The 24,227-nt window shown below is 39.7% G+C and overlaps 1 protein-coding gene and 1 pseudogene across 1 annotated transcript in view; both read right to left on the bottom strand.

Annotated features, from left to right (window-relative positions):
• HTR1E (5-hydroxytryptamine receptor 1E) overlaps positions 1-16,302 on the bottom strand; it is a 72,125-nt gene extending 55,823 nt beyond the window's left edge. The window contains exon 1 of the mRNA XM_003258308.3: positions 15,789-16,302. The gene's annotated coding sequence lies outside the window, so the exon portion shown is untranslated. The remainder of the gene's footprint in view (positions 1-15,788) is intronic.
• The window catches only part of LOC105739553, a 34,351-nt pseudogene extending 17,694 nt beyond the window's left edge, over positions 1-16,657 (bottom strand).
• Positions 16,658-24,227: the final 7,570 nt, after the last annotated feature.

The raw sequence follows: 24,227 nt of genomic DNA, 5'->3' as shown, positions 1-24,227 counted from the left end.
CTACCCTTAGAAATGTGAGAACACAGTAGATCATCTGGCTTGTAACTGACCTGCAAGCTCTTGCAGAGGCAGGAACAATCTCAGCAGAGACCACCAGAGCTGGACCACATGAGAAAAACTACCCAGACAATCACCAAAATTGACTTAAATAAAGAGTGCAGTTTTATGCCATTAAGTTTTGGGGTCATTTGTTATGAATTAATGTATCCTGGAACCCTTCCAGTAAACTCCTCCCAACATATTTTTTCCTTAAGCTAACTTAAAGTCTGTGGTTTTGTATCTGTGTATGTTTTTACTCACAACCAAAAGGATCTTTACTAAGAGAGAAATTGTATCAATAGAGAGAGCTACAGTTAACAAAGCTATGTAAAGAATATGAAACTGGTTGGCTGAGTCAGTCAAGGCAGCATGCAGAGAGGTTAACTTTATTTGCATTATATTGTAGTGAAGTACTTGATTTAGGAAGGAACCTACTCCAACAATAATGGAAGCCCATAAAACCTATTTATCCTACTCTTAACCTTTCTTGCAATGCTTGTCTTGCAGGATGCAATATATTCTCTGGTCTGGTAACCATGTATGATGTTGCTGTGAAGATTCTTGCTTCTTGTAATCATTTTTTGAGTGGGAATGTTTGTGGTTTTACTGATAACTTTCTAATTTTACCATTTAATCATTATGTTGCAGAATAAAAAGAGAAAGCTATTTTTCTGAACAAAATGAAGCCTAATCTACAGAAAAAAATGGACTATTCTGGGGATCATTCACTTTGAGAAGAGGGCCCCATTGATGACATTTTAGTATTCAGTTGCTAGATATGATTGATTGGATTATCCCCTTTAGGAAGAGGATGAATGAGAGTGTAGTTCAGTGTAAGATGGTTAAGTCACATATGGCAGGGAGACCTTTTAATAAATGGGAAGAATGGTAGGGGTGTGTGTGTGTGTGTGTGTGTGTCTGTGTGTGTGTATGTGTAAGCCAAAAGGAAGAAAAGACAACTTTTTTGGGGTGCTGTACAACCCAGATCCCCCTTTTTCTGCATACTGTTCCCCTCCTGCTAAGACTAGATTCCCAGAACCTATGTTTGCACCACTGTTGATGGGCTAGGGATAGACAGCTAATTATAGCTGGGCCAAACTCCCTTTTTTTCTAGGAATTTGAACTGTGAGTGAGAGATGCTTGTTGGTTTTCTCTGTGAGTTGTTTGAATCTCGAAATCGAAACTAAGGAGCTATGGGACACCCACATTTAGCCACATGTGTGTAGACATATTCAAAGCCAGTCTTGGAGAGAAAAAAGGGAAGAGAAAAATAAGGTTCTAGATTCCTGATAATTTCCTCGTACCTAACTCTAGCTCTTGAGTTTCACCAAATATCCTGGCATCTTCTAATAAATTCCCTTCATGATTAAGCATAATTTAAAGTAGGCATCGTGTACTTGTAATCAAGAGAGTGTCAACTAAGGAAAGTTCACATCAATGAGGAAGCAGTTATTATGAGTTTCTTAACAACAGTATAAAAAAAAATTTGCCAAGGCCTGGCTGCATCTAGTTTCTAGTTTATTTTCTGGTACTGTTGCCAATTGTCAATCTGGGGTCCAAATACACTGTGTGTTACTTAAAATTCAGGTGACATTCTTATTTGCATTATTCTATTTATATTACTAGAACAAAAATATTTTTCTGCTTCTTAGGGGATATTTCAATAGACATATCTATTTTTTTCTTTTAGTGAATTAAGTTTTGAATATATCCTTCATAAATCTGTAATTCAGTTTTCAAAAATGAGTATAAATATCAGTTAATACAAGCATGTTTTGTAAGGGAAACATTATCATCAGTTCAAAATATTATATCTGCTTAACAACAAATGCTCCTTTATCCTGTCTTTTTCCCTAGTGGTAATTGTTCTTGGAGTTTATAAATCAATAGAGTCACAGTTATTTACATAGGAAATAGAAAAGTTGCATCTTTTAAAGAAAAATATCAATTTAGATTTAATGATGATACATAAAGTCTTTCAGAAGTCTAGTTTGAAAGTTATGCCATTTAAATTGATTTCTTACTTTGGAATCTAGGCAAAAAATTTAAAAGTTCTTCATGAAAGGAAAACAAATATTTCAAAGGCTGTGTTGGTAAAGTACGTAGTTAAAGGCTAATAAGAAGAGTTTCACCCTAGCTTGATCAGTGTAGACAAGATAATACACTCAACCAAATAATGCATTCCGCCAAAACAATTAGGAAGAAATTATCCGTATTAGTGATCCTCATTAACCAAATTAATTCTTGAACTGGTTACTTTTGTTTGTGTTATCAGCATCATGAGCCCTTTGATCATGACAAAGACTCACTATGGAATCTGAAAGAATGTCAATAATATTATCAAAATCATCAGGACAAGGAAGGTTCTGCAATGAGCCATTGAATGCTCCTCCCCAAATGGTGCTGAAAAAGCTGAGCACTGGATCGATAAAAAGTTAAAAATAGACAAACCTTGCTTTATTATTAGAGAAGATGATCACCTTTGGAGAGTGGATGCAGCTCGATTTCAGTGTAGAAAGGGGGAGCTTCTGAGCCAGGAGAAGGAAATTCACAGGGTTAATCACTCAGTTAAGGTGGGGCAGGAACAAATCACAATGGTGGAATGTCATCAGTTAAGGTGGGGCAGGGCCTTTTCACTTCTTTTGTGATTGTTCAGTTACTTCAGGCCATCTGGGTGTATACGTGCAAGTCACAGGGGATGCAATGGCTTGGCTTGGGCTCAGAGGCCTGACACTTCCCATGTTTGCCCGTTATAGATTTTTGGTTTATCCCAATGTGTATGGGCATTGTCGTAGCATTTTAACCCCCAAAGGCACTTTTTATAGAATTTGGTCCAATTTACTCACCTAATGACAAAACTGAGGCCCAGGAAGATTTGATAGCCTTTTTAGGGTTATGAAACCAATTTGACAAAACTTTAGAGCCAGTGATAAAGCAGGTCTTATTATTTTTGAGTGCCTATTATGTGGCAGGTACTATGCTAAGAATATTGCATACATTTTCTCATTTTGATTCTGACAATCCTATGATGTTTGTATTATCATTACATGACATTATTCTTATCACAGATAAGGAAACTGAGGCAGAGGGTAGTTAAGTACCTTGTTCAATACCTTTGCAGCCTAGAAGTGGCAGGGCTTTGTCTGAATTCCAACCTAACTGCTCCAAAGCTTAGTCTCCCATCCATTCCCCTAAGGGCATGGACCTTCCCACCACACTGTCATTCCTTCCACGCACTTCATCTCTATCAGAACTTTGTAAGGCCTCACACAAAGGTTCTCTACTCAAAGAATAGTTTGCATTTTAATAACAGGCAATGTAGATATCTGAAAATATTTTTAAATAATAGAAGTTGAAAGGCAGCCTGGATGTGAATAGTATGACATTAAATATAAGATAACATGTACTTTTTCAAGCAGAATAGTGAAATTTTGTATAATTCAAGGGAAATAACCTGACTCTTAATATTTAACAATGATTATGAATTTGAACATAATATTCTTATTTAGAAAATATTTTATTCACTCTGCATTTAGGTATTAGACTAATTTGTGATGGAAAATTTCACTATGCAGCTGTGTCTTCATTTGCCATATGCCACGTTCTCTCCAAGCCAGACATGATGAAATCTGATTTACATTTGGGAGAGACCAGTTGCCTCCCCAGTAAATACGTTCACTCAGTGCTTGGTTAGGTAACGGGAGCCTACTAACCAAGAGCCAAATGATTCAAGCATTCTGCAAAGAGCAACTGGTTTAATAGGAAGGTATATTAAAAAAGACAACAACACTGTGAAAGGTGCTAAATAAAACACGGTGAAAGGTACAGTTACTTGTTAAAGTAGAAAATATAATAATAAAATGTATTTTAATTTTAATTAAAATTAAATTTAAACTTATTATAATAAAAATCATAATTTTTAGTTACAAGTTATGATAACCTATAATCCTACAGTAGCATCTGGTTATTGCTAGTAACTTAAATCTATTTTCTGGCCTCCTGGTCTACCTCAAAAACTTTTGATAGAAATGTTCAAATATGTGGACGGAAACTTCTGAAAGCTTAATACTGAAATATATCATAAAGATGACGATATGCTTAGCTCTTGAGAAAGAACAACAATCAAAGAAAAGAGAAGACCTAAATCTGAATTTTAGCTCGGCTGCTAAATCTCTGCATGAGTCAAATAGGTCATTTACTCTCCTGTGTTTTCTTTCTGCCTTCAAAATAACAACAGCAGCAGCAGGGACACACTTACTCAGTAATTAAAATATACCAGGTACTGTTCTAAGCACTTTTTCACATATTAACTTACTTAACCCTGCAAAACCTCTCTGAGGTGATAAGTATTTAGCATTATTTTCATTTTATAGGTAGGGAAGCTGACTGGGGAAAGGTCATGTAACCTTCCCTTGTTACACTGTCAGTGATGGAACTAGGATTCAGCTCCAGAATCTGTCTTAACTACAACTCATTTTCATCAATTGAGAGGGTAAAAATCTCCGGATTATTAAAGACCCTTTAAAAGACAAATGACAGAAATCTTCTTAAATTGGCGTAAGTGAGAAGGAGACTTTACTTGCTCATGAAACTTCAGTGTCAAGTGTAGATCAGGCACAAGTGGATCCAGAAACTTATATAGTCAAGAACCTTTCTCCATCTCTTGGCTCTTCCTTCCTCCATGTAAAGTTTTATCCTCAGGAGGCACTCCCCTTATGTTGGGTCCCTGCAGTTCCTGGCATATATCCTTAAATCTCCAAATCCAATGTAGGTGACGGCAACTAAACACCTCTCAACTGAGCCTCATTGATTCCAATTGGTCTGCTTGGATCATGGCCCATCCCTGAACCAATCACAGTGCCCTGTAGAACAAAACGTTTGGATGGGCCTGGGTCCCATGTCACTCTTGGAGCCAAGGGCGCATTCAGTGTGACCTGAACCATATGGGCCAAAAACGACAGATGGCCACCCCAATTAGATTGTTACTTCAGCATTAAAAGCCTGCAAATTTCTGCCAGTGGGAGGTGAGAGGAATGGTAGGGAAGAGGGAAGAGAAGACTGTGGTGTATATATTTATACTTGGATTACCAAACCTCATTTCCCCCTAGTGACTTCAAGGACTCCTTTGCTACTTTTACTAAGATAACTAGAATAATGAAAGACAAAGACTTATGTAAAAATGTTCTTTTCCTGCTATAATTTTATAGTATAAAAACTGACAACCACCTAAAAGTCCAGTGGTAATGACTGGTTAAATAAGATATAGTATATCCATACAACAGAATATTATATACTTATTAGAAATGATGTTTTCAAATAATAATTATATGTGAAACTTATTAAATAGATAATGTTTGCAGCCATAAAAAAGAATGAGTTCATGTCCTTTGCAGGCACATGGATGAAGCTGGAAGCCATCATTCTCAGCAAACTAACACAGGAACAGAAAACCAAACACCACGTGTTCTCACTCATAAGTGGGAGTTGAATAATGAGAACACATGAACACAAGGAGGGGAACATCACACACTGTCGCGGGGTGGAGGGTAAGGGGAGGGAGAGCATTAGGACAAATACCTAACGCATGCAAAGCTTAAAACCTAGATGATAGGTTGATAGGTGCAGCAAACCACCATGGCACATGTACACCTATGTAACAAACCTGCATGTTCTGCACATGTATCACCAAACTTAAAGTAAAATTAAAAAAAAAAAAAAGGAAAAGAAACTACTTCACAATTGTTGGAATTGATTTAAAAAATCTGAATTCAATTATTAACTATATTTCTTACAGTTCATCCAAATTCCACTTTGGATATAGTCAATATTTACTAATTTATGTTGTTGAATCAATAAATGGAAATATCATTTAAAAAATATGTTAATTAGAAAAAGCAGAATACAAGAAAAGTATATAACGTACTCCTGATTTCACTGAAAAAGAAACCACTCTTTTCTCCCTATAGAGAGGGAAAGCACGAAGGCAGAAATTCATCAAAGTATCAATAGTGGCTGCCTCTTGGTGGTGGTAATAAGAGTAACTTTAACTGCATTTTTTATACTTTTCTGCATTTCCAAATTTTCTACAATGAACATGTGATATACTTATAAGCAGGAAAAAAATCTCTTAAAGTGGTTGAATGGAGGAGTTTGAACTTTACTTGTTTTGTATCTGCCAAATTTATGCCAATTTACAGTCAGAGAAGAAATGTAGATAACACAAGAATCAAACAAAAAGAACTCTTTGAGATAACCAAGAGTTGGTTTTATTTGCCTACTTCAAAAGGTTGTTTTGTGAGTTCTTAAGTAACTATAAATATTTATACAGGTGTGCCCAATTCAAGGGCACTTGCTATAATGCCAGAAAATTAAAATAATAAGATGAGGATAATTATTTATATTACAAAATATTAATGATATCACAAGATCACATAAGCGTTGTACAATTCCACTAGATACATAGAAACCTTTTCTGTGCATTTTTTTGTTTTTGAGACAGAGTTTTGCTCTCGTTGCCCAGGCTGGAGTGCAATGGCACGATCTCGGCTCACCACAACCTCCACCTCCTGGGTTCAAGTGATTCTCCTGCCTCAGCCTCCTGAGTAGTTGGGATTACAGGCATGTGCCACCACGCATGGCTAATTTTGTATTTTTAGTAGAGACAGGGTTTCTTCATGTTGGTCAGGCTGGTCTCAAACTCCTGACCTCAGGTGATCCGCCTGTCTTGGCTTCCCAAAGTACTGGGATTACAGGTGTGAGCCACCGTGTCCGGCCTCTGTGCATTTTAATTATGGTTCAGTTTCTAAAAATTCTGTTTTGCAAGTCACTTTTCAGGGGAGCATATCTAATGTGTTCAGCAAGATAAGATTAAACCATATAAAGTTATTGTAAAACTTGGGGTAGCTGGATTTGATACATACACTTAAAACATAACTGATAAAAATCATATCTAGTTACTTCAGTTGTCCTCAAAGGACCATGGAGTAGAAGCTGAAACACATAGTCATCTTCATCATTGTTGTTATGACCATCATCTCATTTTTTTAGATTTCAGCATAATTTTATATATAGCCATGCATCATACATTCTGAGAAATACATTGTTAGGCCATTTCATCATTGTGTGAACGTCGAGATGTGTACTTCCACAAACCTAGATGGTGTAGCCTACTGCACACCTAGGCTATGTGGCATAGCCTACTGCTTCTAGGCTACAAAGCCAGACAGCATGTTACTGTATTGAATACTGTAGGCAAGTGTAACACAATGGTATTTGTGTATCTAAACGTAGAAAGGGTACAGTAAAAATATGGTATAAAGATAAAAAATGGGACACTTGTATAGGGAACTTATCATGAATGGAGTTTGCAGGATTGGAAGTTGCTCTGGGTGAGTCAGTGAGTCAGTGTTGAGCGAATATGAAGGCCTAATACATTACTGTACACTACTGTAGACTTTAAAAACACTGTACACTTAAGCTACACCTAATTTGTAAAAACCATTTTTTCTCTCTCCAATAATAAGTTAACCTTAGCTTACTATAACTTTTTTACTTTATAAACTTTTTAATTAGGCCCGGTGTGGTGGCTCATGCCTGTAATCCCAGCACTTTGGGAGGCCAAGGCAGGTAAACTACTTGAGGTCAGGAGATTGAGACCAGCCTGGCCAACATAATGAATCCCCATCTCTACTAAAAATACAAAATTTAGCTGGGCATGGTGGCATACGCCTGTAATCCCAGTTACTTGGGAGGCTGAGGCAGGAGAATTGCTTGAAACTGGGGAGGCGGAGGTTGCAGTGAACTGGGATCACCACGCCACTGCACTCCAGTCTGGGAGGCAAGAACGAAACGTCATCTCAAAAAAACAAAAACAAAAACAAAAACAAAAAAACAAAAAAAACCCAAACTTTTAAATTAAAAAAACCTTTTTGACTCTTTTTGTAATAACACTTAGCTTAAAACACATTGTATAGCTATACAAAAATATTCTCATTATTTATAACCTTATTTTATAAACTTTTTTTCTATTTTTAAAAGTTTAAATTTTTTCTTTCCTTTTCAAACTTTTTTTGTTAAAAACTAAGATACTCACGCCTGTAATCCCAGCACTTTGGGAGGCTGAGGCGGGCGAATCATTTGAGGTCAGGGGTTCGAGACCAGCATGGCCAATATGGTGAAATCCCGTCTCTACTAAAAATTCAAAAAATTAGCTGGGCATGGTGGCGAGTGCCTGTAATCCCAGCTACTAGGAAGCTGAGGCAGGAGAATCGCTTGAACCTGGGAGGCGGAGGTTGCAATGAGGCGAGATTGTGCCGCTGCACTCCAGCCTGGGCGACTGAGACTCCGTCTCAAACCAACCAACAAACAAACAAACGAACAAACAAAACTAAGATACAGACTCATTAGCCTCAGCCTACACAGGCTCAGGATTATCAGTATCACTGTATCTATTTACACATCCTGTCCCATTGGGAGGTCCTTCAGGGATAATAACATGCATGGAGCTGTCATCTCCTGTAATAACAATGCCGTTTTCTGGGATACCTTCTGAATGACCTGCCTGAGGCTGTTTTACAGTTAAACTTCTTTTTACTTTTTTTTTTATTAAGTAGGAACACACCCCAAAATAATGATAAATAGTACAGTAAATATATAAACCAGTAACATAGTTGTTTATTATCATTAGCAAGTGTTATATACTATATATAATTGTATGTGCTATACTTTCACACAACTGGCAGCACAGGTTTGTTTACACCAGCCTCATCACAAGCACATGAGTGATACATTGTGCTACAACAACATTGCAATAGCAATGATTTCACTAGGCTGTAGGAATTTTTCAGCTCCATTATAATTTGTGGGACCACTGTCATATATGTGGTTTGTGGGTGACCAAAATATTGTCAGTGTGCTGCATGGCTGTCTATTATCTTATTTTATCCTGGTAAGTCTGTTATTATCATCACTTTTATGAAAGAACTAAGGTATGAAACAAATAAATGGCTTTTCCAAGGTCACACACAGAGCAAGGTGTAAAATTCGCATCTCTTAATCATTGATTTGCTGTTCTTATATCACCATCTATAAAGTGGAACTGGATTCTCAGCATTAATAAAACTAATAAAATCTTGATATTGTATAGAGCTTTCTTTGACATAGATTATCTAATTTCAGTCTGAGAACATTACTATGAAATAAAACTACGAGGTGATACTGAATTGAGTCTTTATCAAACAGCTTCTGATGTCTTATCATATTGTGGCAGGCAGTATCTCACATGGTTCTCAATGATTTGGTTCCTCTAGGTATTCCTCCCACTGTGTAATCCCTTCCCCTTGAATTCAGCTGGATCTAGTGACTTGTCTCTAATGAGGAACACAGCAGAAGCCATGGGCTATCACTTCTGATATCAGGTTACAAAAAGACTCTGGCTTCTATTTTGCCATCTTTCAATCTTAGCCCTTGCTCCAAGGAGAGCAAGCTGCAACATCTGCATAAAGCGCTCTGTTTTGTTAGTAGCCCTATGGAGAGGTCCATGTGGTAGCAAAAGGATGTCTCCAGCCAGCAGCCAGCTGGGACCTGAGGCTTGTCAACAGCCACATGAGTGAGCTTGGAAGCATATCTTTCCCCAGTTGAGCCTTGAGATGTCTGCAGTCTCGGCTGAAACTTTGCAGCCTGTGAGTGAGATACCTGAGCCAGAGGACCTAGCTAAGCCATACCCAGATTCCCAACCCACAGAACTATGATAATAGAGATAATAAAAATCTGTTGCTTTAAGCCATTAGGTTTTGGGGTAATTTATTATTTAGCAATAACGAATACACATATTTAATTCTCATAATAGCCCTATGACACAGTACTGTTATGCGAGCCCCAATGACGAAGCTGAGGTTTAGAGATGTGAAAGCAGTTAATGAATGGCAGAGCTGGGATATGAACCTGGCTTTCTGGACTCCGGAGCTTGGGCTTGAGCCCCATGCTGTGTTACCCCCTAGGAGTATAACACAAGGTGCAGTTTGACATCACAGGTGACAATGAATCACAATAGCATACTTTGTTTTGAGAAACTTCCCTGAAAGGAGGCTGAGGTAGACAGGGCATGTATTATTGTCCCCATTGTAATGATGACAGACCATGCAGCTCATACAGCCAAGAGAATGGGGTATTAACCCAGGCCTTCTGACCCCAGGTCCGTAGAGTTGAGCCTGTGCTTCACCGCCACAATGGCACCGTGGCACTCACTGTGCATTCGGCAAGCCCTGAGGAAGCTGGCAGGAGCTTAGTGGACATCCGCAGGGTAGGTCAATTTGTTCTCTGGAGAGCATTCCATGAGATGCAAATATCTTCACACAGGCCTGGGTTAATACCCCATCCTCTTGGCTGTGTGTAGACCCTCTCACCCTTAGATTCAGACTCATTTTACTAAACAGGCAAAACATAGCTACAAATTTCACATTATCTTAATATAACAGGAATATGTGGTAATAGTAACAGTACTATGTAATCATTAATTGTTAATTAAATGCATGCCAATGGTACATAAGTCTGAGAAAGGGCACTCAGTACACTTAATGCAATATGACAACACTTAAAGCCAATGGGACCTGGCTGGACATCTTTTGTGCTGGAGAAATTACTCCATCTGCATCACAAGAGTAACATTGCCTGTTACCAAGCTGAAACTAATCCAGTCTTGTGAGCTTTGAGACTTTTGCTTCCTCTAAAGTCATTTTTCATCCCTTCTTGGTAAGATGCTTCATTTACATGTAAGTCACCAAACCCTGGGGTCAGTACAGTCTGGTTCTCCAATGCCTGGGACATAAAGTAAAACCTTGGGTGGTCTTAGAAACAGGCTTACTGTATTGCAGAGAGGGTGAGGAGATTACATTGTTTTACCAGTTTACAATCTATGAAATAAAATATGCTCGCCAATATGAATGTATCTTGTAAATGATGTATTTCCTAATTATAAATTAAGTTACATATTTAATCCTTGATTTTTTAGAGCATCTGTGTAAGGAACTGAATTAGGCTCAGAAGGAAAGAATGATAAGAAAGTTAAAATGGCTCAAATGAAAGCATAATAAAAGAGGAAATCATGCTTCTTTCTTTGAATGTTAAATTATGATGAACTATATGGTAGGATAGTGTTTATGGATTACTCTATATCAAATTCTTGTGTTAGGTAACAAATACTTCCTTGACTAGGGCAGAGTTCAACATTAAAATTTGCACTATGTAATAAAGTTTAAAATGTAAGGTACTTAAGTAAGTATACAGTTCTTGTTTACTTACAGGAAAGAATTAATTACAATGACAAACTACACTGTCAGAAATCATATAAGGATAAATATTATTGAATTCAGAGGGATGAGTTTGGAATGTGGAATCCTTTTCTGTAGGTTCTTCTTCCTCCATCTTCCTCAGATGAGGTGGGCTTTCCTTTCCCATTTTTCTTGGACGCTAACAGCATCATTTATACCTCTCAGGCATGTTTTCTGCCCAACAGTGTACAAGCATAATATAAATCCCTATGATTATATTGTTGCTAACCAGGCAAACTATTGTAGCTAGCCACCTTACTGAGTTCTCTCATTCTTTCTAATGGCATTTTTATTTATCCCCTTGAATTTTCCTAGTAGCTAATTATTTAACCTGTAATTAATAATAAATCTTTTTCCTGACCAATATTTGTAACACTTCCCTCCCTCCCTTCCTTCCTTCCTCCCTTCCTTCATTCCTTCTTCCCTCCGTCCCTCCCTCCCTCCCTAATGGGGTCATTAGGAGGATCTGAGAGTTTTAGAACTGCTAGCTGCTGCTGCTGGTAGCTATTTCTCAAAATATTTTCTTCTTGCTATAAAATGCTTTCCTTCTCATACCAGATTTCATAAAGACCTTCCATCTGGTCTGCACTGATAACTAGAATCCAGAGATGCTCATTCCTCTTACAACTTGTAGTTTAAAATGATCCAGATGCAGAAGGATTAGGTTTTATAGCTTCTTCTAAAGGATTTTGTCTTCCTAATCCTACAACTGCGTGTGTTGAGAATTGATCAGCATGAGAGAGTGCTAACAATAAACCTATTAAAGTGTCCAGTTTTTCATTTGACGTGTTTTAGGGGAATACAACAATGGGATCAAAACACTGACATCTATTCAGGTAAGGACTGCAGTAAACCAGATAATCCACAGTGGATGAGACAAAATAAGAGAACTAAAAATGAAAGACAAAATTATAGTCAATCTGTATTAGAAAGAGGGTTCTCAAGAATTTTATCAATTTGTTGTGATCCAGGAATATACCAACTGATTGAGTGATCTCTATAAATTCTGGTTCTCAGTTTCTTAATCCACAAAATTTGGGAACGAATAAAAAGTAGCTGGGATTTTGATGAAAGTCCTTTCATCGCCAGGAAGATGAACTTTGGTAAGTTGACTGACCTAAGCCCCAAATTTTAGGGGCCACAATACTGGTTCTAGAAAATGATTCAGGGAGGAGAAAACAAAAGAGAAGTAAGTCACTCTAAAGTGCTGCTGCCCCATTTCTCTTCCCTGTTCATCTGTCCCCTCATCACTTACGACAGCACACTCATCTTCAATGTTTCACTGGGGTTTATGTTCATATAATTTCACACATAATAAAAATCTAGTAGGTGCAGAAGAAAGGAGCATAAAGCATGAGATGCTAAACTCACCTCTGCCTTGAGATGGCCTTGATAATTTATGGCATAAAAAGTAAGTTCCTATTTGGTAGAAATTCAGCTTTTGATCAGTCTCAAGCTTATTTTTTTGTGTAAATAAGCTTGTAGAAATAGAGGGAATGCTTTCCCACATTGGAGTGTTAGATTTGATCTTTCACTTTTAAAGGGTAGTGAAAGAATTCCAGGGTGGGCAATCAAAACAAACATGAAAAAAATGATCTGTGTGTAAAAGTGAGATGTAGGGAATTAGATACTTGGGTAATGAGAAGATGACACAAAAGTTCAGGGCCTGAGGCTTTCTGCAAAGAGACCTACTTTCTTTTTCTTTCTTTTCTTTTCTTTTTTTGAGACAAGGCCTTGCTCTGTCACCTAGGCTGGAGTGTAGTGGCACGAACTTGGCTCACTGCAACTTTGGCTTTCTGGGCTCAAGCAATCCTCTTACTTCAGCCTCCCAAGTAGCTGGGACTACAGGTACACACCAGTATACTTGGCTCATTTTAAATTTTTTTGTAGAGATGAGGTCTCATTATTTTGCTCAGGATAGTCTCGAACTCGTGGGCTCATGTGATCCTCCCGCCTTGGCCTCCCAAAGTGTTGGAATTACAGGTGTAAGCCATCATGCCTGGCTGAGATCTACTTTTCATGTGAAGCCTTGGTATCTTGGTGGTGGTTGGGGGTAGCATATTGAGCCCACCTGGGGAATGGGCGGTGCTTGAGCCAGGTGGGGACAATGTGCTGCGAATGATATACCTTACTTCCCTCTTCAATAATAACCCCATCACACAGCAGGAAATTGAAATGTATTGCAGTGTTACCTGAACTAGAGATGTGTCCTGGATTTTATCTCTTCCTAGGCACCACTTCAGAGAAACCCTGACTTTGTTATCTTCCTCAAAAGAATGGAAACTTATTTACATGATTGCTGCTGACCAGGCATCAATAAGAAGAAATGGGGAGCAAATATTTTGTATAGACACCAGAATGGCTAACAAAGGTGACATCACACTGAGTTGCAAGGGAGGCACCATTCCCTTGGGCAAATGTTGAGAGACATGAGCCATCGTCTCCATGCACTTGGTCTGGGACTAGGCCTTGAATGAAGTCATTATGGCAGAAGAGAAAAGAATGAAAACTTGAACTTACTATGTTTGTGATGTTGATTTCTGTGGAATTTAAAATTTGTCAGCTGGTGGATACACATTGTTAATTTGAATACTCTTCATTATAAAAATTATCTGCTAAGTTTTCATCCCTGGAAATTGTTATGAAAGCGAAAACAATCACCTAAAGGAATATTTGAACATGCATATACCTAATGACCAGAGTCATGGCTATACTTCAAAAGGCTCCTTTCTAGCTCTGTTACTAGAAGTCTCAATTGAGATCTATAGCAATCCTTGGAGCTTCTGCAGCCCATGTCAGGTGATGATGACACAATAGTTAAGTTCTATCAACAATGATGAATCAGGATTTGAGTGAGTTTCTCTATATAGCTCTCTTTGTGATGAAATACCTCTGTGCAGCAAAATAGTGGTGAGGAGCTATGCAATTTTAGAAATAAGCAACATACTCTGTTTTAAATACGATACAGAAACTGAGCTGAGTCCCACTTAGGAGGTCGGCTTCATCATCACAACTCCGTGGGTTGGAGGCTAAAGCTCTGAAGGGAGAAAAAACGGAGGCAGGCATATTTTGTGCATTTGTTAAATGGGCCTCAAATGCCTCCATTCTTTTATTTGTTGAAGACAGGGTCATCTCCTTTAATTCAGCAGGAAAACAACTGTACCAGAAAGAGAAAAGCTGTCTCAATCTTCTCTGTATTTCAAAGGTATTTCACATGTGCTCCTCATGAAGGAGACTGCACAGGGAATCAGACCCACGTGCCTGCTTTGCCTCTCTTGCGCAGGGTTAAGTAAGGGAAGCCCCTGATTCACAAGTGCATCCTGGCTGTTTAAGGTTATGCATATTGTGTCTGAATGTATAACTACGGTAAATATATATTGTGGAGCAATGTTAAATTCAGCTTAGGACGATGTACTGCTTAGAGCTTTGAGGGAAAACATAATAATGATGAAATGAGCCTAAATTATTTTGGAAAAAACACTGCTCCCCCAACCCATTTGACGATCTATTATTTCCTCCTGGGCTGCTCCCTCCCCAAGAGATTTGGTGCAGGAGGCAAGGAAGGACAGTAAGAAAGGTTAGGAAGAAGCACCTTGGGATGCTGACACCATCTGCCTTATCCTTCTAACTCAAGGACAAGCAGCGTTGGGTTGAACACAAGGTCCTTTCTTCCGAAACTGGGCACAGGCAGAAATATACATATAGATGAAAAACCACTATGATCCTGTGATAGGAGCTGGAATCACTTCCCTTTAGACTCAATTTCCTTTCTTTTTCATTAGGTAGGGGGTCAGCCTCTCACCTTGCAGTATTGGGTGGAGATGGCTTAAGACCAAACTTCTCATCTTAACTCTTACTTCCAAGATTTATTTTGTATTTTTTAAAAAATGAGCCTGCCTCATTACCTCCTCACCTGGGTATTTTGTTGATCAGGACTGAGCACAGTATTACTTTCTGAGGGCTGGGGCAACCGTGCAGTCCTTTCTAATCAAAGGTTTTTAAATCAGCTGGCTTTGAAATCACACGGTTCTCTCGGGGTCCCTGGAGCACACCACCTGCCTGTGATTTCTACTCAAGTTTTCCTCGGCACCCCCCAGCACCCGTTCCATACCTATTTAATCTTTAAGCTGCCTCTAATCCTTTTGCAAAGAAGCAGGATGAAACGCTCAAACCACAGTTATACACAATGTTGATTCTCAGGTTCACACATTTGAACAAGAAATACTCTTTGTACTATAATTCAGGGTGCAGGCACGGTGCCTGGGCGACCCTCACAGTCTCCCTCCGACACCCCGCATCCCAACTCCCGCCGCCTTTGCGCCTCAAAGCTGGCAAACACCCCCAAGCCAGAGCTGGAGTACCTGGAGTGGGTGGGGGTAAGAAGGGAAGCCAAGGTCGTCACGGAAGGTGTGCGCCCCTCACCTTGTGGACGGTGCGTGCAGCCGCGCCGCACTGGGCAAACTGGTACGTCCCGCTGGCTCCAGAAGTCTCACTCGGAACCCGCTCCTTTTTCTCCTGAGCTGGATCAAAGCACTGCTTCTCTCAACATTCGATTCTGGAGTACGTTGAGCCCAGGGCGTTCTCCCCGCCAGCGTCCTTGCCCGCGCCAGTGCCCGCCGGGGTGCGGCGAGACAGAACCTGGGAGCACGGCGCGCCGGGCAGCCCGAGGCACCGCTGGTGGCAGGCGCTGCGCTTCGCCGAGTCTGAGCGCCTGGACTGGAAGACGAGGCGAGAGGGAGAGAGCGGGTAAGAGGAGGAGGAGCAGGAGCAGGAGCATGGGCAGGGGCAGTCTGCTAAATCATCTACGCAGGTCGCAGCCTCCCGCGACACCGTGAACGGAGAGGGGGTTGGGGGAGTGGGATGAAAAGATGAGCCCGGGTGTGAGGCAGGTGGTGTTGTGAACTGGAGGTCGCAGCTCCGAGGTTCTCCAGGTCTTGCTTAGGTTATAAAAGAGAAATTCTGGAGCTGATGGCGCCTTAGGGCTCCCGGTTGTAAACACTAGAGGGCAGGGCTGTCCATGTTATAAACCGGGCCTGCGGGGTTGGAGGTGTGGGCAAGGGACTCACCTCCTGAGCCCCTTGCCGGCCACAGCCCTGGCGGAGAAGGGGAAAATAGATCCAAGGGGGCAGACTCTACTCCCCTCTTCTGTAGCGAGCCTGGGTTGAGGAGGGAGAGGAACGGCGGGAACAGTTGACGGGTTTGCACGCTTTCTCTACGCGGCTCCAACAGGCAAACGAACCCTCTGGAGGTGCATTTCTTAGCTTTCCTCCAGGGGAGATTACAGTCAACATCCACAGGACGCCTCAAAGATAGAGATTACAAGGAAGGGGTGAGGGAGAAGTGGAAGAAAATTGGGGTGGGTCAAAGTGGAAGGGGGGAAGAGAGGTGGGGAAAGCAGTGAAGAAAAGGAGACGGAGGGTGGAGTGGTTGGGGCTGAAAGACCTACTGAAGCAGCCTTGCCATTTTTGTTTTTTTTTTTGAGGGACGTCTACCTGGGCGCCATCTCAGGTTGGCAGAGGGCTTTGTGCTCTTCTTAGGGTGCCAGGGGCTGTTCTTTTTGTTGTTCTGCTGCCGAAAGGTCAGAAAAGTTAAGCTGGGAGGGACTTAACAGAATCCTGGCATTGCTAAAAGAGGCTTCCTTATGGCTGGTTGGTTATTCTCTGTGGAGAACTTGGGTGACTCAACATTGAAGCCTAACATGGATTGAGTCCCTGCCATTGTAAAAAAGAAAATCAGATTGTTCAAACTAGCCATAAAATGAACTAGATAATCTTATGGAGACAGTATGATCTGTAGACAGCCTGATACACAAACCTTAGAGTTGAAAGGACCTTGGAAACCATGTAGGCAACTTGGGTAGCTTCCCCAAACACCTGCCTCACACTTTTCTTTCTGGTTTGTAGCCTTATGGCTGATTTGAAAAGCACTTTAAGTTATTTATTTATTTTTTGAAGTTTGGCAATTCTAAACCAAATGAAATCCTTCTTCAGTTCAAAAAGCGAGCCTGTGTGCCCTTCCTCCTGCCTTCTGGAGTGTCTCTCAAGGCCAGCAGGGGCTGACTGATGGATTATCAGGGGAATTTCACTGAACAAGAGAAAGGAAGGTTGGTAAACTATAGTCTTGAATTGTGATTTGCTTCTGTTAATCCCATTAAACTGAGAATAGGCTTAAGTAGACTGAAGTCTAACAGGAGGATGAGGTGGAAATATGTTTTCCTACTAAAGATGACACATCTTAAAGTTTGTTTGATGATAAAGGTATTATGTAAAAATAAACAGAACAAGAATCATTCCTCATTTTAAAAGAGAATCTTATAGGACTGAAAATATTTTAGATATCCCAAGAGAGTAAGGACATTGTTCTACTCTTGCAAATTTGGAGTTCCTCCAAAATATAAAGGAAACATGAGTTTGTTAAATTGCTTTTTTAAAAATTGATTTACCTATTTTTTGGTTATTACAACATAAGGAACTATGGAAACAAATATTATACACTTGGAAACTATCCTGAACATACCTCAGAATACCTGCTTTTTGGCAGATGTTCAGCTTTATGAAGTGTCTGATTATTTTCAAGCTATTAACTTCTGGCATATATTTCACCAGTTTTAATAAAATCAATGCTCTCTTAATCAAGAGCTGCTAATTCAATTTGTATTACCCATTTGAGTTTCCAATGGGCTCTATGAGTGCTTTAAGATTGCAGGTATACGTAAATCACATCCCCATTTCATAATAGAGAATTCCTTGTCAGTTTAAAAAACTATAAGGATTGCCTGGAGCCCTGGGCATCTGGCATAAAAAAGTCATCAACTTGCAGCAGGAACTCAAAAGTCATTATGAAGAAATTAACTTATCAAATCCACTCGTTCATTAATTCAAAAAATGTTGATAAATATCTACCATGTTTGAGGCATGAGGCAACTTCTAGGACTAAAATAACTAAGAAACAGTTTATTCACTCAGTGGGAAGACTAATTCCCAAACTAGTAAATCCATTCCAGAGTAACAGTTTGGAGAAGGGGGAAGTACGAGCTGTTATGGGAATACAAAGGAGGGCAATCTAATCCAGGTTTTAGGACCAGGGAGTAATTTCTGGAAGTGGTACTGGCAGTGGTGGTGTGTATAGACAGTGGGGTGGTTGATAGTGGTTGGGAGAGGGAAAAATAATGAATAATGGATTCCCTCTATCTCTAAGACAATCCTAATTACATTTGTTAATTTTTCACTTGGATGCTGGAACTTCACATTAATAGATGAGGAAGCAAGCATGCACATGGTACATTTTTCTGCTAGAAGTAAGACTACAAGTTTTGTGAGGCAGGAACTGTGTATAACTTGTTCATCACACGATTACAGAGAAGAATCAAGATTCTGGTTGACATTGTCATTTCCTACCTTCACCACAGAAGTGGGAATGAAACGTGAAGGGAAGGCATTATGGTGGCGAGGGAGCTCACATTTCTGAGCTCACACCATCCTAGGTGCTCTCCATACACTATTCCACTAAACAATTTCAACAACCCTGTGACATGGTTCTCTCATTTTACTGTTGATTTCAAAGACTGAGCTTCAAATTGCATTTTATGTCTGTGGTGTGACAGAGGCCAGAGGGAGAGAATGAAATGTGTATATATAGGTTTCAACATTTGTCAGCTTTCAGGAAGTTATGCTATGGTAACCAAGCATAACCCCCAAATCTCAGTGGCTTGCTATGGTAGAAGTTAGTGGCTTGCTAATAAAAGTATTAGCTGTGGATTGTCTGCAGCTCCATTTGGGGATCCAGGCTGATGAAGCCAGGCCATTTTTATGGTAGAGGGAAGAGTAACGGGGGAACATCACAATGGTTCTTAAAGCTTCAGCTGAATTATAAGATAAATCACTTATGCTCACATTCCATTGGCTAACCCAAATCATATGGCTAAGCCTGATGTAAACTGAATAAAAAGCAGGCTTCCTCCACTGGGAAGGATTCCAGGGAGGGCTTCTGTAGAGATGGGCCTGGGAGTCACAATATTTTGTGAATAAATTATTAAATTGACAACAATCTCCAGCAATGCTTTTGAATGAAGGCATTTTCACTATAAAATGTTTTATTTGTTGATACTATAGGCTAACTGTGTTCACCAACCTCACGATACAGGGAGCAAAGTAATGAATTTAGGTTGATTAGCTTAATCAACTAGAATATAGCTTAATTGATTAGAATACATCATCTAGATCTAAACTGTTCAGGGAACAGTTGGCAAGGTGGCCTTGCACTGAGAAAAAGCTTTACTCTCTGGCCGAAAACTGGCTCTTACTCCCTGTTGGCATGTGCTAATATTTGTTCCCAGGAGGAAATAATTAAGGCAGACTTGGTGGAATAAAACCTCAAGCTCTTGTGGTCTTGACAGTGGCTCATGATCAACACATTTTTTTTTCATCAAAAGTAATCATGAGAAGCAGCTCACTTACTCATGAGTAGAAATAGTTGATACATTTTCAATAACTATTTCTTGAACACCTCCAACCTGGAAGTTTGAAAGAGATATAGGACTTGGTCCCTTCTCTAAATGAACTAAAATCCCAAGGAAGGTGAAGGCATTTACATGAATGACTACATGAAGGAGCTGAAGGAGCAGAGAAGCCTCTACGGAGGAATTGGGGCTTTGGAAAGATGTGTAGAGTCTGAGTAGGCCCTCTTGGTGTAGGGCTAATTTTTCTGTCTTCCTGCCCTCCAGTGCATGCTTCTCTTTGCTGCAGGGAGCTATCACTATGTGCCATGCATGTGCATCTGGGGACTCACCAGCTGAACCCTTTTCTCAAATGGACAGGCCAGAAGCCCTGTGTTATGACCATGTGGGCTAAACAATTATGTCCCTTTGCCCCTGTGTTCTTTTTTATTTTTCATTTTTATGAATTTTTCATTTTTGTGGGTATATAGGATGTATATATATTTATGGAGTACATAAGTACTACAAGCATGCAATGTGAAATAAGCAAATCATGGAGAATGGGGTATCTATCCATCCCCTCAAGCATTTATCATTTGAATTACAAACAATTAAATTATACTCTTTATTTTATTTATTATTATTTTTTGAGACGGAGTCTCGCTCTGTCACCCAGGCTGGAGTGCAGTGGCGCAATCTCGGCTCACTGCAAGCTCCGCCTCCTGGGTTCACGCCATTCTCCTGCCTCAGCCTCTCCGAGTAGCTGGGACTACAGGCGCCCGCCACCACGCCCGGCTAATTTTTGGTGTTTTTAGTAGAGACGGGGTTGCACCGTGGTCTCGATTTCCTGACCTCGTGATCTGCCCGCCTCGGCCTCCCAAAGTGCTGGGATTACAAGCGTGAGCCACCGCGCCCGGCCACTCTTTATTTTAAAATGTACAATTAAGTATTATTGACTATAGTAACCCTGTTGTTCTATCAAATAGTAGGTCTTATTCACTCTTTCTATTTTTTTGTACCCAAGTCCCTGTATTATTAAATAAATAACTTACAAGTGGAAACCATGAAGACACAAAAAACAAGCAGTGTGCAGATCAAGGTTTGGAAACTGGTGTGAAGGACAGGGTGGCTACTTTTGAAAGTGACACATCTATTCATGCATCGGCATTCTCGTAATGGAGAACTCCTTTGTTTCTGCCACTGCTGAGTCCTAGTCAAAGCTGGCATTCCTTGTTATGTGTTCATAGGTGGCCTTTGGTGACTTGGGAGGTGATTTGTCGATGTTAGGGCAGCTCCCTGCTTTCACTGTTCTGCTTGACAATATGTAGGCTGGTCATCAAGCATTCTGACTCTAGACTGAAACTTCAGGGTTCAGACACCAGCTCCACTACTTACAGCAGAGTGACCTTGGGCCAACTTATTGTACATTTGTCTCAGTTTCCAACATCTCTAGAATGGGGATGATAAGTCTTGTAAGAGGGTTTCTCACATGAGACAGTGCATTAAAGTTCATGGCACAGTGGCTGGCACACAGTAAGTAATGGGTGTTAGCTATTACTATGATCTTTTCCTTTTTATTTACTGTGTAAGAAGGAGATTCGTTTCTCAGATTATTTTTAATGTCTGTGCCTCTGGTTTCTGGCTTTTTTCTTCCAGCCTGCATATAGAGATTTTCTAGCCTAAATATTCCCTGTACCCCTCTCTACTCCCCCCTTTTCCTTGAATCTCTCTCTCATCTATATTGTCTTTGCCTCTATTTGCCATTATCATTTAATGTCATGAAAAGAAAAAGAATTCATGGTCAGCATTTCTTCTTCCTCACCTCTCACTCGTTCCTCAGTAAACTGAATATAGCTTCTGACTTAGTCATGCTACCCAATTTTTCTTGGGAAAATCATCAGTGACTTTGACTCCCAAATTCAGAGGGTGATTTTCAGTTGTTGTCCCCTTCATCATTTTTAGCATTCTTACCACAAGTCTTTCTTAAACTTTCTCTACCTTTGGCTTCTAGAATGTACCTCTGCTGGTATTTCTATCTCTTGTACCATTACGTTTAAAGGGCCTTTCCTGACTTTTCTTTCTTTGAGTGCAATTTAGGTATTGCTGCTTATACCTAGAACCTCTAATGTCAAAAATTCAGCAGACCCAGCCAATGCTAATAATGAGTAAAAAGCAAACTTGAGTAAATTGAGGTAAGTACCTGGATAAGAAGACTGAAGCATTCTTCTTCTTTTTTTTAATGGAGAGAATTGGACAGAAGGTTCTAATGTTTATCTGACATTATAAATGTAGTAGAAATGTAAAGAAAACTTTGAAAAAGGAATTAACTGGAGGACAATTATCGTAGGTGAAGTAGTATAATCTATTATAAGAATAAAGTAACTTTTAAAAGGGAATACTGGCTGGACTTGGTGGCTCACGCCTATAATCCCAGCACTTTGGGAGGCTGAGGTAGGCAGATCACTTGAGGTCAGGAGTTTGAGAGCAGCCTGGCCAACATGGTGAAACCCCGTCTCTATTAAAAGAGTAAAAAATACAAAAATGAGCCGGGCGTGGTGGTGCACACCTGTAGTCTCAGCCACTTGGGAGGCTGAGGCATAAGTATCGCTTGAACCCGGAAGGCAGAGGTTGTGGTGAGCCGAGATCGCACCACTGCACCCCAGCCTGGGTGACAGAGCAGGACTCCGTTTCAAAAAAAAAAAAAATTACCATAAAAAGACATCTAAAAAGAATAGAAAAGATAGCACAAAGAGGGGTCTTGAATATAGACAAACTTAACCCAGGATAGTAAGGTAACACAAAGCAGTGAAAAGAATAATAAATTATGTGGCACTGTTCACAATAGCAAAGACTTGGAACCAACCCAAATGCTCATCAATGATAGACTGGATAAAGAAAATATGGCACATATACACCACGGAAAACTATGCAGCCATAAAAAAGGATGAGTTCATGTCCTTTGCAGGGACATGGGTGAAGCTGGAAACCATCATTCTCAGCAAACTAAGACAGGAACAGAAGACCAAATACTGCATGTTCTCACTCATGAGTGGGAGTTGAACAATGAGAACACATGGACACAGGGAGGGGAACATCACACGCCAGGGTTTGTTGGGGGATGGGGGGCTAGGGGAGGGATAGCATTAGGAGAAATACCTAACATAGATGACGGGTTGATGGGTGCAGCAAACCACCATGGCACATGTATACCTATGTAACAAACCTGCACGTTGTACACATGTACCCTAGAACTTTGATAATAAAAAAGAAATTAACAAAAAAGAAAACAATTCAAAATCTTCACATCATATGTAAATTACAACAAAATTCCAAAGGGTGAAATAGTTAAATGTAAATAATTCAGGACAACAATAGAGAAATATTTAGGTATATATTCTCCAATATTTTGATAAGGAAGAACTTTTAAGCACTAGGCTTGATATTTAAGGACATTTGGATCAGTAATTCTTTCTCCTTTAGCATCCAGAATTATAGAATTTTAATCACATTCATCATAATCTCAAGGCAAAACACACAAGAATATTTTGTTATTTTATACAAGTCTCAAGTTCTTCCTCCAAAGCTCCAGTGTAGCTAGTATTTGTTTCTCTTGTCTCTCTTGGATGGCAAAGTAGAAAATGCTGTTTCTCTTATGCTAGCCACATCACTTCCCTTTTCTTGATTCGTATTCTGGAGATTTCTCTTCTCTGATTACTTTTAGCCCTAAAATACCTATTCATTGTCACCTCTAACTTTTCCCCCCATTCATATGCTACAATAGGCTGCACTATATTATACACTTTACTGTTTGGCAGTGTGCTTGGTATACAGGAGGTGCTCAATAAACACTTATTGAATGAGAATTTTCCAACCATATTTTAAAATCATTTTTAAAAAAATTGGCCCTTGAGTAGAGGTAACAATAATATATTATATCGTTTTAAATAGCTAGAAAGAAGATACTGAGTATTTCCAACCACAAAGAAATGATAAATGTTGGAGATGATGGATATGCTAATTACCCTGATATAACCACTATGCATTGTTTGTATCAAAACATCATTATGTACCCCATGAATATGTACAAGTATTATTTGTTGATTAAAAAATAAAATTAACCACCTCCCAAAAAATGGGCTTTCAAATATATTCTTTAGCTATTCTTTTGTTCATTCTTTTATTCATGAAGTAATGGAGAGCTGCATTAAAGTAATGGTAGCAGAGATCATGAAAAAGGTTAAGTATAATTTCTGATTTAGACAACTAGATAGAAGAAGTACTAGAGTTAAATTTTGAACCTGTTAAATTTGAGGATGTTGCAGGCCACCCAGCATAGTATCTGGTCAGCAGCTGGAGCTGGAGATAACTTTTTTTTGGGGGGAGGTCCCTAGGAATTGGCCTTTATGTGCATTTTGTGGTCTAGCTCC

This window comes from Nomascus leucogenys, chromosome 3 (assembly GCF_006542625.1).
Source record: "Nomascus leucogenys isolate Asia chromosome 3, Asia_NLE_v1, whole genome shotgun sequence".
NCBI classification, from domain to species: Eukaryota; Metazoa; Chordata; class Mammalia; order Primates; family Hylobatidae; genus Nomascus; species Nomascus leucogenys.
This window is presented reverse-complemented; position numbering and strand designations above follow the sequence as displayed.